At 42.2% G+C, this 11,463-nt stretch overlaps 1 pseudogene across 1 annotated transcript; it reads left to right on the top strand.

Annotated features, from left to right (window-relative positions):
• The first annotated feature begins 630 nt into the window (after positions 1-630).
• LOC307074206 (aquaporin-3-like) lies at positions 631-10,753 on the top strand (annotated as a pseudogene). Its single transcript has 6 exons — positions 631-736; positions 6,601-6,728; positions 7,927-8,001; positions 8,140-8,277; positions 9,007-9,157; positions 10,560-10,753. The product of its transcript is annotated as an aquaporin-3-like (transcript).
• The last annotated feature ends 710 nt before the right edge of the window (positions 10,754-11,463 follow it).

Genomic DNA, 11,463 nt, shown 5'->3' with positions numbered 1-11,463 from the left:
GTAACTATGAAGCAAAAGGAGGTAATTGTATTTAACACGCGTGGAGAGAGATACCGCAGAGCTATCTTCCAGCCCCGGGGGGCTTTCCCCGGGGCTCTCAACGGGTCTGCCACTTGTCTATGACCTCATCTGACTCCCACTCCCCGTTTGTATCAAGTAGGCGTGGCCTATGTGAAGTAGGCGAGGCCTATGTGACGTATTGGCTCCGGCTTCCTCACCTGTCTAAAGGTGCTGCCATCTGTGGCTGGAGTAGTTATTGCAGCTTATATGTTGGTCCTGCTCCCCTTGAGGCTATGAATAGTAATTACAGCTTATATGTTTGATCCTGCTTCCTTGTGGCTATGTGGGGGCAGCTTATGTGCTTAAAATACGTAACAAGGGCAACCTCTAGAGACGTTATGGCCCATCACAGGCTCCGTCTAAGGGGGATTTTTCACAATAGCTTGAAGTTATCATCTCAATCATCAAAGGTGTCAATCCTGTGTCCTTGTTCACAGCATAGACAAAAAAAGATAGCTTTCCATCCTGAAGTAAACTGCGGCTTTCTCAGTTTCGGAATGGTCGGCTATAAAAGATCCACAGTTTCTGAAGCCGCGAGCCACCATCATTAATACTTGACATTTCCTCATGATGGAAAAACAGAAGGCAGTCCTTGAGAAGCTGGCACATCTTCCACATCAGGCACCATGCTTCTGCAGCAGGGCCTGGCAGATTGCCTGGGGACCCTGTTCTGGTAGTGAGTATACAGGGCCGGTGTGGTTTTCAGAATAGATCAATATAGATTGAGCAGACATTTTTATCCAAAGCAATTTACAAGTGAGACTGGGGGGATTCAAAGAGTACAAACAAATAGGGGTAATCTGCTTTGTACTAAATCAATTAAATCATGGACGGTCACTGATTAATGAATACAAACGTTGACAAGGCACCACGACACATTGCTTGACGGTATCTTACGAACCACAGAACTTTTTCTATTTTTATTTAGTGTTTATTTGATATGGAAATAGCAATTACATTGGACAGACCAGATGCATTGTTTAAAGGGATACTTCACCGGTATGAAGGTTATATGAAGTAAATAATTTTATGTATTATAAATGTGCAAAAATAATTGAAATCGGTCCATCAGTCCATCCTAGCCTGAGAAAAGGCAGAAAGTGTTTCTGGCTCAAAAGTAAGAAATCCTCCCACTACCACAGTGCATTGTGCTCGCTGCACGGCAAACTAACTTTGTGTAAACATATCCCTGTGATACGTTGACTAGTATAGACTTCTGCCCTCATTTTTTCAAACGCATCTTTGTATATTACTGTACAGCATAAAAACATTTGCTATTTACAGTAGCTCAGCATATCAAGTGTTTGTTCTCAACCTTTTCTCCCCAGTAGAAATAAGTGTTTATCATATACAGTAGGCCTACTTTAGTATAACAGCACTTGGGTTAGTAAACAAATCACAACAACCAACATGAATTTGCGAAAATAACTATTTGCAAAAATAAAACATGTAGGGTACTTTTGCTAGAGTCAAAATAGTCACGGCTCATCTGGAGCATCTACTGTCTCCTGGTAGCCATGGTACTGCCCATCTTCTGCTGGGTAATTAGCTCTGATGGCCTGGACAGCACAGGAAGCCGATACTGTCTAAGAAAGAAAGAACAACATTAGAAAAGCAAGAGAAATTACGCCTTGAGTAGCCTATAAAGCATTACAAGAACTTCAAGCTAACGTCACGTAGCCTACATTCTGCCAACAAGATCGGCTACTTTCAGATAACAACATTGTCACGTTCCCCGGGATCCAAAACTATTGTAGCCAATGTGTTAGTAAAAAAAAACACTTACTCTATGCTCAGACGTCTGTTTCTCCCGGCGGGCTTTGGCTGCCGTTTTCACTTCACTTTCTGGGTCTGGAAATATGTATCCAATACCCAACTGTTCAGATGAGGAGATGCTTCACACATGGTCCCGTCTTCGCCAGATGAAGAAACTGGCATCGCTGAAATTCGCTGCAGCACAGGGACTCTGTGTTAGTGTCTATAGGCGAACAGAGCAAACCGGCGCGCTCCGGCTCCTCGTCCCTGGCAACAGGCAAGGCTTGTTCAGCTGCAGCAGCCTCCGCCTCTATTTGTGTCAATTCTTCCTGGCTGTATTCTGGCTCATACTAATAGCCCTGAATGTCCGAATCCAACAATAGATTTTCAAAATCCACTTTGGCTGTTTCACATTGCAAATTTGTTCTCTAGCTAAGCGGTTAAGAAACATGGCGGACATTGTGTTTACATCTCGTACGCGAGCGCTGCCCCCCCCTCATTCTTTATTGGTGGGCTCACAAATTTGCGGAACCAGTAATTTGTAGTACTCGGCCTTTCTAGAAGGCAAGCAAAGTTCTTCCGAGAGGACGTCAACGCGTCATTTGACGTCATCTCGGGAGAAAATTAGATCAGGAAAGCTGGGCCAAGGGAAGACTGGGTTAGACTGAGGAAAAAAAAACACTTTTATATATTACAATAGCGATTTTATAATGATAGAGCATCGGTTCTAAATGGGTGAAGTATCCCTTTAAGTGTTTTTGAACAAGTGCTAATTTGGAACACTTGTCCATAGGCAGCTTTTGAAAAGATAGGGCAATAAAATATAGGGCAATTTAATAACAAAGAAATACTAATATAAAGAAGTCAAAGAAATACAAGGAATTTTCAATAAGGAACATAAAAGGGCAATATGTCAACAGTGTGCACTGATGATTAAATTTTAGCCACTGTTTGAGTCCTTTAATAAAAGCTTTACTATTGGTCTTTAATTTGAACTCAGTGGGCAGAGAGCTCCAAAGTTTGGCCGCCTTTACAGAGAGAGCAGACCAGCAGAAAGAAGTCTTGCATTGTGGGATGAGACAATCACCACAAGTGGATGCTCGTGTGGTAACTCTGTGAGAGCTCTGACGCCTGATGGCCACTTCAGAAAACAGTGTTGACACATGATTATTTAAAATTTTAAAAAATAATTTTAGAATAGAGGTTAATACATTTTTCAAAAGTGAGAAGGTTATTTCCTTAAGATGCAGCAGTGATGCCATTTCATTGGTTTTTGGTCCATGATTTTTATTGCTTGCTTGTATATGGAGACTATAGGTTTCATAGTGGTTGTGAAAGCCTGTGACCATGATGTGATGCAGTATGATGAATGAGAAAGAATCATACCATGCATGTATAGTTTTGCAGCTTGGTGTGACAGGTTCCTTCTGATAAGACGAAAACAGTTTTTCTCAGTTGCTTTGCTACATTTCTCAGATCAGAATTGAATTTGCAAAACAGTAAGTGCATTTCTCAAAACAATTCATACAAAAAGCAAAATACAATGGATTTCCTGCAAAAGCCAGTCTCTTGCTCAAAAACCCTAACCCAGTCTCTTGCTCAAAATCCTTAGTTTGTTTCTAAAAAAGTAAATATCTGTGTCAATGAACATGTCAGTGCCATCAGAATGACAAGTCCTTTTGTCATTGTGTACGATAAGACAGTCAAATTGCTTAGTAATGTTGTCAATATAACAGTGTACTCTGGAGGGATGTTCTGATGTAAACTATGGCTAAAGTTTTGAAGACAAATATTGTAAATTGTAAGTTACACTTTAGTGTATGTGGGAGATCGATTGCAAGAGACTGGACAAGATTCACATTTACGCTTTGACTGTTTTTTCTGTAATTTGTTGACAGACCATGTCATTGCTAGAAATGTGAACATAGGACAGTCTCCTTAGGGTAAACTGTACATGCATTGCTGTAGGAATTACAGTGCAGTATTCCTACACCTCCTGACGTTCCTGTCTGTTGGGCCACAAATTCTTATTCTCACGCAGCCTCACTCCTCTTCCTCTTCTTCTTCTCTCTGGCTGTTGAGCCCGTCCAATTCCTTGTCCTTCCATTGCCAGACAATGTAACATTGTGTTGTACTCCAGCTATATATATATATATATATATATATATATATATATATATATATATATATATATATATATATATATATATATATATATATATATATACTTGCCAGTTTATGGTTAATGAGATGCACCTTTGAGCTATTTCAGTAAACTGGTTGATCGTTGGTTGATCTAACACTTCACACATTTCACTTCTTTAGAGAAAGTCAAAATTAACCTGGTAGCAATTTACCAATTCAGGACAGATTTAGAAAAAAAGTCCGATGGAAATGTGATCAACGATGGAAATGATGATCATAATCATTTGCATGAATGTACCAAAGCATTTGCAACTTGTTCAAAGAAATGCTTTATTGATGTGCACAAGTGACACAATGATGTGGAGATTGAACAGGTAGTTTTGAGAATTTCAATTCTCATCTGAGAAATGTACCAAAGCGACTGAGAAAAAACTGTAGGATTTTGTTTGACCTTGTTACAGATGTACTTAACCTGACAAATTTCAAATGACTGTCTTGCATGATACCCAAGTACTTCACCTCATTCACAACTTCAGTATCCTCCTTTATCCTGACATGAAATAATTCATGATCAGGCCTGTTACGCATGGAGAAGCAAATGGACAGGTTTTTTTTTTTAATTAAGAGTTAGGTGGGATAACTCAAGCCATGCCGAGGTGTTTGATAAAGCCTGCGTCAGGCGCTCACCTGCCAGGCCGGGTGTTTTAGTGGACACATGGATGATGGTATCATGAGCATACATCTGGCAGTTGACACTTGGGCAGCAGTTTGGCAGGTCAATAATGTACATACTGAACAGCAATGGACCAAGCACGGATCCTTGTGGTACACCCATTTTGTTTTCACCCCATTGACCCTAACACACTACTTTCTACCCTCCAGATATTATTCAAGCCATTTAAGAGCTTCACGCCACAATTTGAATTGCTTTATTTTTTTGAGTAGGACACTGGGGTTTACAGTGTCAAATGCCTTTTTTAAATCCAAGAACACTGCCCCTACAACATTTATTTTATCCAGGGAAGTTTTGATCTTCTCCAGCAAATAACAATTTGCTGATTCTGTGGAGTATTTTTGTCTAAAACCAAACTGCTGTGGATAAAGCAGTTGGTTAGACTCTAAGTGCTCCATTAATTTTTCAGCTACAATTTTCGATACTACTGGGAGGATGGCGATAGGCCTGTAGTTACCTGCTAAGACCCTTTCTCCTGATTTATAAACTGGAGTAATTATTGCAGTTTTCCAGCTTTCTGGGAACCTATCTATTTGGCTCCAACAGACAACTCTGTTTCTTGATAAATACAGTATTAAAGTTATGGTTATCCTTTGCCATTGAGTTGCTCATGTTTGGAATAACTTTTTTCACTTTATCCTGGGTTACTTATTTTACATAGAATGTGTTTGTGTGATCATGGTCAAATTTATCGCAAGGTGGCTCAGTAGATTTAAAATTATTTGCTAATTCTTTCGCTGACTCAAATAAATTATTAAAACCATTTGCAGTTGACTCATTACTATTAGAGTTCATCACATACATTAAGGCAGTTTATCTTTTGGTGCTTTTGTTTATTTGAGTTGGTTAGTCTGTTTGTGTTGCCAGAATGTAAAACTATTGCCCTTGGCCTCTTCAATGAGTTTGTAAAAATGCCTAGTCTTTGCTTTCCTCAGCTCAGACATTACTTTGTTCAAGATCTCTCTCTTTGATGAGCTGAAGGATGTCACTATTAATCCATGGAAGATACTTTTTCTTAGGTTTACTTTTCCAGGTTTTTGTGTGCTTGCTAGTTATGTCATGCAGGATAGAGGTACAATTGTTTGCACTATAATCTATATCTGGCTCTTTAGTTGCCCTTTCCCAGTTGACTTCCTTCAGATCATGTTCAAAGTCAGCCATTTTAGACTTAGGAATTGCAGTTGTTCCAAATGCGATTTTCCGTTTTGGTATGATAGACTAGGCACTTTTTAGTTAGCTTTCTTATAATCAGTGTCATGTTATATGAGAGGCCAGCAATAAGATTGTACATTTTTATTACTCTCTGGCCTATTTGTAAAATTCAGGTCTATAAGGGTTTCACTCTTTCTAGTAACTCGTGTAGGTCTATAAATCATCTCTTTGTATTTAAAGGTCCCATGACATGCCAACAGGTGTGGGTTGATTAGCCATTACAAGCCGCTTTGGAAATCTATCCTTATGACATCACAGGTGGGCGTGTCCTCCTAGATGTGAGAAAATACCAAGAGAAGAGAAAATAGTCCAACCAGGTGTTCTGAGTTCCCCCAGACAACACATCCAGAGAGGACACCAGCTGGGTGGGTCTCTGTGATGTCAGCCGCATGCGGCTGCTGTGAAAAACACAGAGAGGGAAACCCCTCCTTGACATCAGGAAGACCAAAGTATGTGTTTCGATGTTTAAAGTTGTGTTTTTCAGGTTAAAAGCCCAAACACCCACAAAAACATCGACATGACCGTCAAGGTTCAAAACAAAGAGACAAGCCCTTGCTTAGGAGACCAGGGCAGGGGCGCAGTGGGACCCCCCCACTGCGGTGGTCCGGTTGGGAATGGTTTCAGTGGGACCCCCTCTCCAGGGTGGTAGTTTTCCAGGTGAGAACGGATCCGACAGTCTCTCTCTCTTCCTGCAGACGTTTGGCTGTGGCTCGGTGGCCCAGATGCGTTCTCAGCAGAGGTTCCAATGGCGCGTTCCTCACCGTCAACCTGGCCTTTGTGGTCGTCACCACGCTGGGGATCCTCATCAGTGGATAGGTGTCCGGTAAGGGTGCGTTACAGTTGAATATAGGAACTTATGGAGGGGGAGTGGATGGTGCACTTTAGTTATAAGTTTCAGCGAATTTGATTAAAGGAGACATATTATGGTGTGTTCCTAACAAGTAAACATAGTATTTGAGTACAATCCCTTTCTCCTCCATGTCTCCTCCTCCGGACTGCCGCCGAAGCTTCGGCGGCAATCCGGCAGCTCCGGCGGGGGTAGCTTGGCGGCAGACCGGCAGCTCCGGTGGGGGGAGCTTTGCGGCAGTCCGGCAGAGAAAGGAATTGTACTCCCGGAGCTGAGCTGCCGGGCTGCCGCTGAGTTCCCCCCGCCGGAGCTGCTCGTCCACTGGTCCACAAAATCTTAGCAATGCTCTGATTGGAGGGGAGTGGGGAAATGAGAGGTAATATTCAACTGTGCCTCCTTCCTACGTAGGAGGGGGCGCCGAAACTAACTCGCTTGTTTGGTAACTGTAGGCAGGGTACTTTCAGAAATGCATATCTCACTCAAAAAATCATGAACAGACTTTTTTCAAAGTTTGTATGTGTGTGGGAGCACATGAGACCCAAAACAAACACCCCAAATCCCAGGAAAAGTGTTGTTTTCATAATATGTCCCCCTTAAATCACAAAGAATTAAATTGTTCGGTTGCTTGTATCGGTAAGATTTAGTAGGATTCATATTTCAGCTCTTCATTATTATTGAAATAAACGGTGGTGACTGCAGTATGTAGTTTTTACCCTACAGGAATAGATCACCACGCTGTTTAACAGTCAGAACGACAGCCACCAGTCATCAGCAATACGAACACTCTCCGTGTCAGAGGAGCGTTCCTCCTGGATCATTAAACAACGCAGCGCATGACAAAGTCGGAATTGAAGACATAAAAAACAAACACTTGAGTAATTTCATTGAGTACAAGTCTTCCCTGTCGAAAAAGACCCACCTCCCGTCTTCAGGCAGACACACGCACGCATGCACGCACACACCAAAGCGAAGCGTAATTATAAACCTCCCACCACTTGTTCAGCACTCTCGTGAACGAGCCATCGGAGCAGTTCACTTCCCCTACCAAAGTTTCATTTTCTTTTGGTTCAGAAAAACATTGACTTTTGTTAAGGCACTTTTCATTTTTTTCTCCTCGCCTTTTCATCCTTCCAATTCAGTGTGTGTCACAGAGACCTCCCTCCCGTTTCACCAGAGTCTCACACGCAGCCGACAATAACATGTAGATGGGCTCGGCGCTGCATTCGTTCTTTGACAATCAGGGGCAAGAGTATTCTCAAGAAGATAAGAAGGCCTCCATCTCTCTCTCTCTCATTGCTCATGAATCACTGATCATAGCTAAGAAGACATCTCCTTTAGGAGTCCTGTTTAGAAAGGCTCACATTTCTGCCCATCTCGCCCTCTGTAGGTGGTCATCTGAACCCGGCTGTGACCTTTGTCCTCTGCCTCCTGGGGAGGGAGCCATGGAGGAAGTTCCCAGTCTACTTCCTCTACCAGACGTTTGGGGCCTTCCTTGGGGCCGGGATCATATTTGGCATGTATTCTGGTAGGCATCCTAGAAATGTAAAATGTTAATGCTTCATCCATCCCTGATGTTGAGGGGGACCCTTCAGTATTCCTGCTGCCGGAGGCCCCAGCCCTACGTCACTGAGGGGCCAATTAAAGAGACGTGGTAGAATCTAAAAAGCCTTGAAAAAGAGTGCTTTGTTCCAATCGCCTGAGCCCATTCCTACCATTATAAACTACACATCTCTCTCTCTCTCTCTCTCCCTCCCTCTCTCCAACAGTGAAAATTGATTTGACAATACACTGTGCCTTTATATTTGATTTAGATTATCCATACACTGCCCAAATCAGCTACTCGACGTCATTAACAATTTGATCAAGCCCTTCACTACCTTTCTTTGTGAAGCGGCGCTGTCCACGCTCGGCCCTCAAAGTTAAACAAATGTCAGCTCTTAAGCGTTGAACTTTGAGGAGCATCACAAGAAGGGGAGCTCAGCACCGGCCACAGTCCCACAGACAATGGTCAGGCTGGTGTCTAGCGCTGTTCTGTGTGATCGCCCCCATATCAAACCCATTTGTCCCTCTTAATGTAATCTGATAATACCAGCACCGCCGCAGCACCAAAACACATAAGATCAATGCTTATTCAATATTTCCACACGGGGCCTGCTGACAGGCAGCGACGGCAGTCTTGGAGGCAGGTGCTTACAGTTAATGAAGCAGCAGGTCTCATCAACACTCAACACTGTAATAGGCATATCCCCGCCAGATGCACTGTGGGACTACGGCCAGGGGATGCTGTCTGTGGCAACACCACTGTGGGCATCTTCGCTACGATACCTCCACACATCTCAGCCTGCTCAACGGATTCTTCGACCAGGAAACGAAAGTGTTGTCACGTCCCTTAGTGCGCAACAAGGGTACGTTTAAATTGGTGTCACACCGATTGCTCCGGATCACATCGCAAGAACAACATACACGTTTAAGAATTGCTTACCGTGACCCCGGTGCTCGATAGCTACAGGGCACAGATGTAGCTCTAAACCACTCCATCAGTCCCAAGGCCCTCTCCCCCACTCCAGCCCCATTTAAATGATCATTGTTTTGTGATTCTCCCAGTGGAATTGCTATCAGGCTATTGAAGTGCCCCTAAAGTCGACACTTTGGGTGAAATTTTTATTGAATGAAGAGCATCTGAAACGGAACAACATTTGTACTCAAGCACGCTGACAGGCAATGAGCACCGCCTCCATTCAATCTGCTTTTTATTGAGTTACTTCTCTGACGGACACAGTTTTTGTTTTGGGAAATATAGATAGAGGCACTGAGGGGAGGGTTAGCTGTCAAGTTGCTTCACAAGATAATTTTTGCAATGTACTCCCTTTGCCAGGTTGCGCTTGGAAATGGATTTATGTGGCGTTAACTTTAGATATGGGATCAAAAGGAAGGTAATTAATCTTTACATAATTGCACGCCTTAATGTCGAGCAGAAATGGTGGGGACGCCAGAAATATATTGAAATATAAATGAAAATGGTGAAGTATCTGTGAATTAGGGTTTATCACTCTGCAGCGTTCAGGTATCAGGAGGTAAACACAAATCCAGTGCACGGGTCACCGTGTGATGTCTTAAGCACCGTTGGCCTCTTGTGATGCCCTGCACTTTTTGAAGGGAAAGAGGTTTGCTTCTTTTTATACAAGGTTGTACCTACATCGCCGTGAACCCCGCCCGGGATCTGGGGCTTGAGTAGCGGGGCGTAAACTTAAGTAGCCGGCACATTTTAGATACAGTAGGGAGAATGTCTAACCTGTATCCCAAAGGGAGGAGTTTGGCTGTGAATGTGTGGGGACCAATGTTTTTGTTAGGGACCCTATACCATCCCTAATGAAACATAATACCTCTTGACACCTTACAGATTGGCTCAGTTGAACTTTGAAATATTGCCTTACAGAGAACCCGAAAGAAGGATGTATACAAATTGTTAGAATTTAATACATTTCCTTTACAGTTTCTTTGCAGTTCAATATCTTGCAAACTCCGTTCAACCTACACTGTCACTTTTGCACTGGAACTTCTTTACATTTCTCGAGAAACGTTCTACTCAAGAAACAGGGAGAATTTCAGAAGACCTGTCACATGAAAATATATAGCTTTACTTTCAGCTACAACCCAAGCCATTAGAGGATGCTACTAGAAAACACACACATTGCGGTTTTAAATAAGTGAAAGTCATTCAATAGAAGTGTCTGCTGACTATTAAATGTTGATAGATAGCAATTATAATTGTGAAATGAATCCTAATGATTATGTGGTCTCCAATAGTTCCTCTAAACACTGCGGCCATTTTCCTCCACAGAGTGAAGAGCTACTGGTTCATGGTGCCCCTGCTCGCCCGGTTCCTGGGGGCAGTGGTGGTGGACCATTTGATGGCGGGCTACAACGTGGAAGGAGAGGCACGCATCCAGAGAAGACGAAGAGGAAGGCCTCAAATGTACAACTATAACCACCATCAATGAAGTGGCATAGGAAGCCTTTGTGTCGTGTGTTGCTACCATTTAAATATTTAATGTTTTATACTTTTCGGAAATATTTTACGTCTCCTACATATTATTCTCCAGATTGTCTTGAATGTATGTTTGATTTATTGATTGAAACAAAAAATGTAGAGATTGGCTGATTAATCCTTTTACTCACTCCATAGTCATATTTTCAATTATTGTATATCATTTACACTGCAAATTATATATTATTTGTATGCGAGGAACTTGCTGAGAATATTTTCATTTAAAAAATATATTGTTTTCAAAATGTAGCCGTGTCTCCAATTCCTGAAACTCAGGGCGTGCAGATAAATATAATTTATTAGAATTTAGATTAATAAAGTAAGAAATCAATGAATACCAAAGAAAGGTGTTGTGCGATTTAGAAAATGCACTTATAAATAGATAATAACTACTGTTGAAACCAACTACTTTTCAATTTAAACATGTGGATCTTCAGATCTTGTTTTATTTACATTGGTGGTAGGGTGGACACTGCATGGCGTCTCCTGTCCCCTCTCCTACTCTTGTCTCAGCCTCTCTCCTTTCCTTGTCTCCTCTCCGATTAAGCTATTGATATCCATATTAAATTGCCACAATAGCCTCTTAAGACCATCCAGCTGTTGATGTTTAACAATGAACCTCATAAGTAACATTGCTCAGAAACCTCCAGCAATCAAAAGGCC

Source organism: Pollachius pollachius (assembly GCF_949987615.1).
Source record: "Pollachius pollachius genome assembly, chromosome: 4".
In the NCBI taxonomy this organism is placed as follows: Eukaryota; Metazoa; Chordata; class Actinopteri; order Gadiformes; family Gadidae; genus Pollachius; species Pollachius pollachius.
The sequence above is the reverse complement of the archived record's forward strand: the minus strand, read 5'-3'. Positions and strand labels throughout refer to the sequence as shown.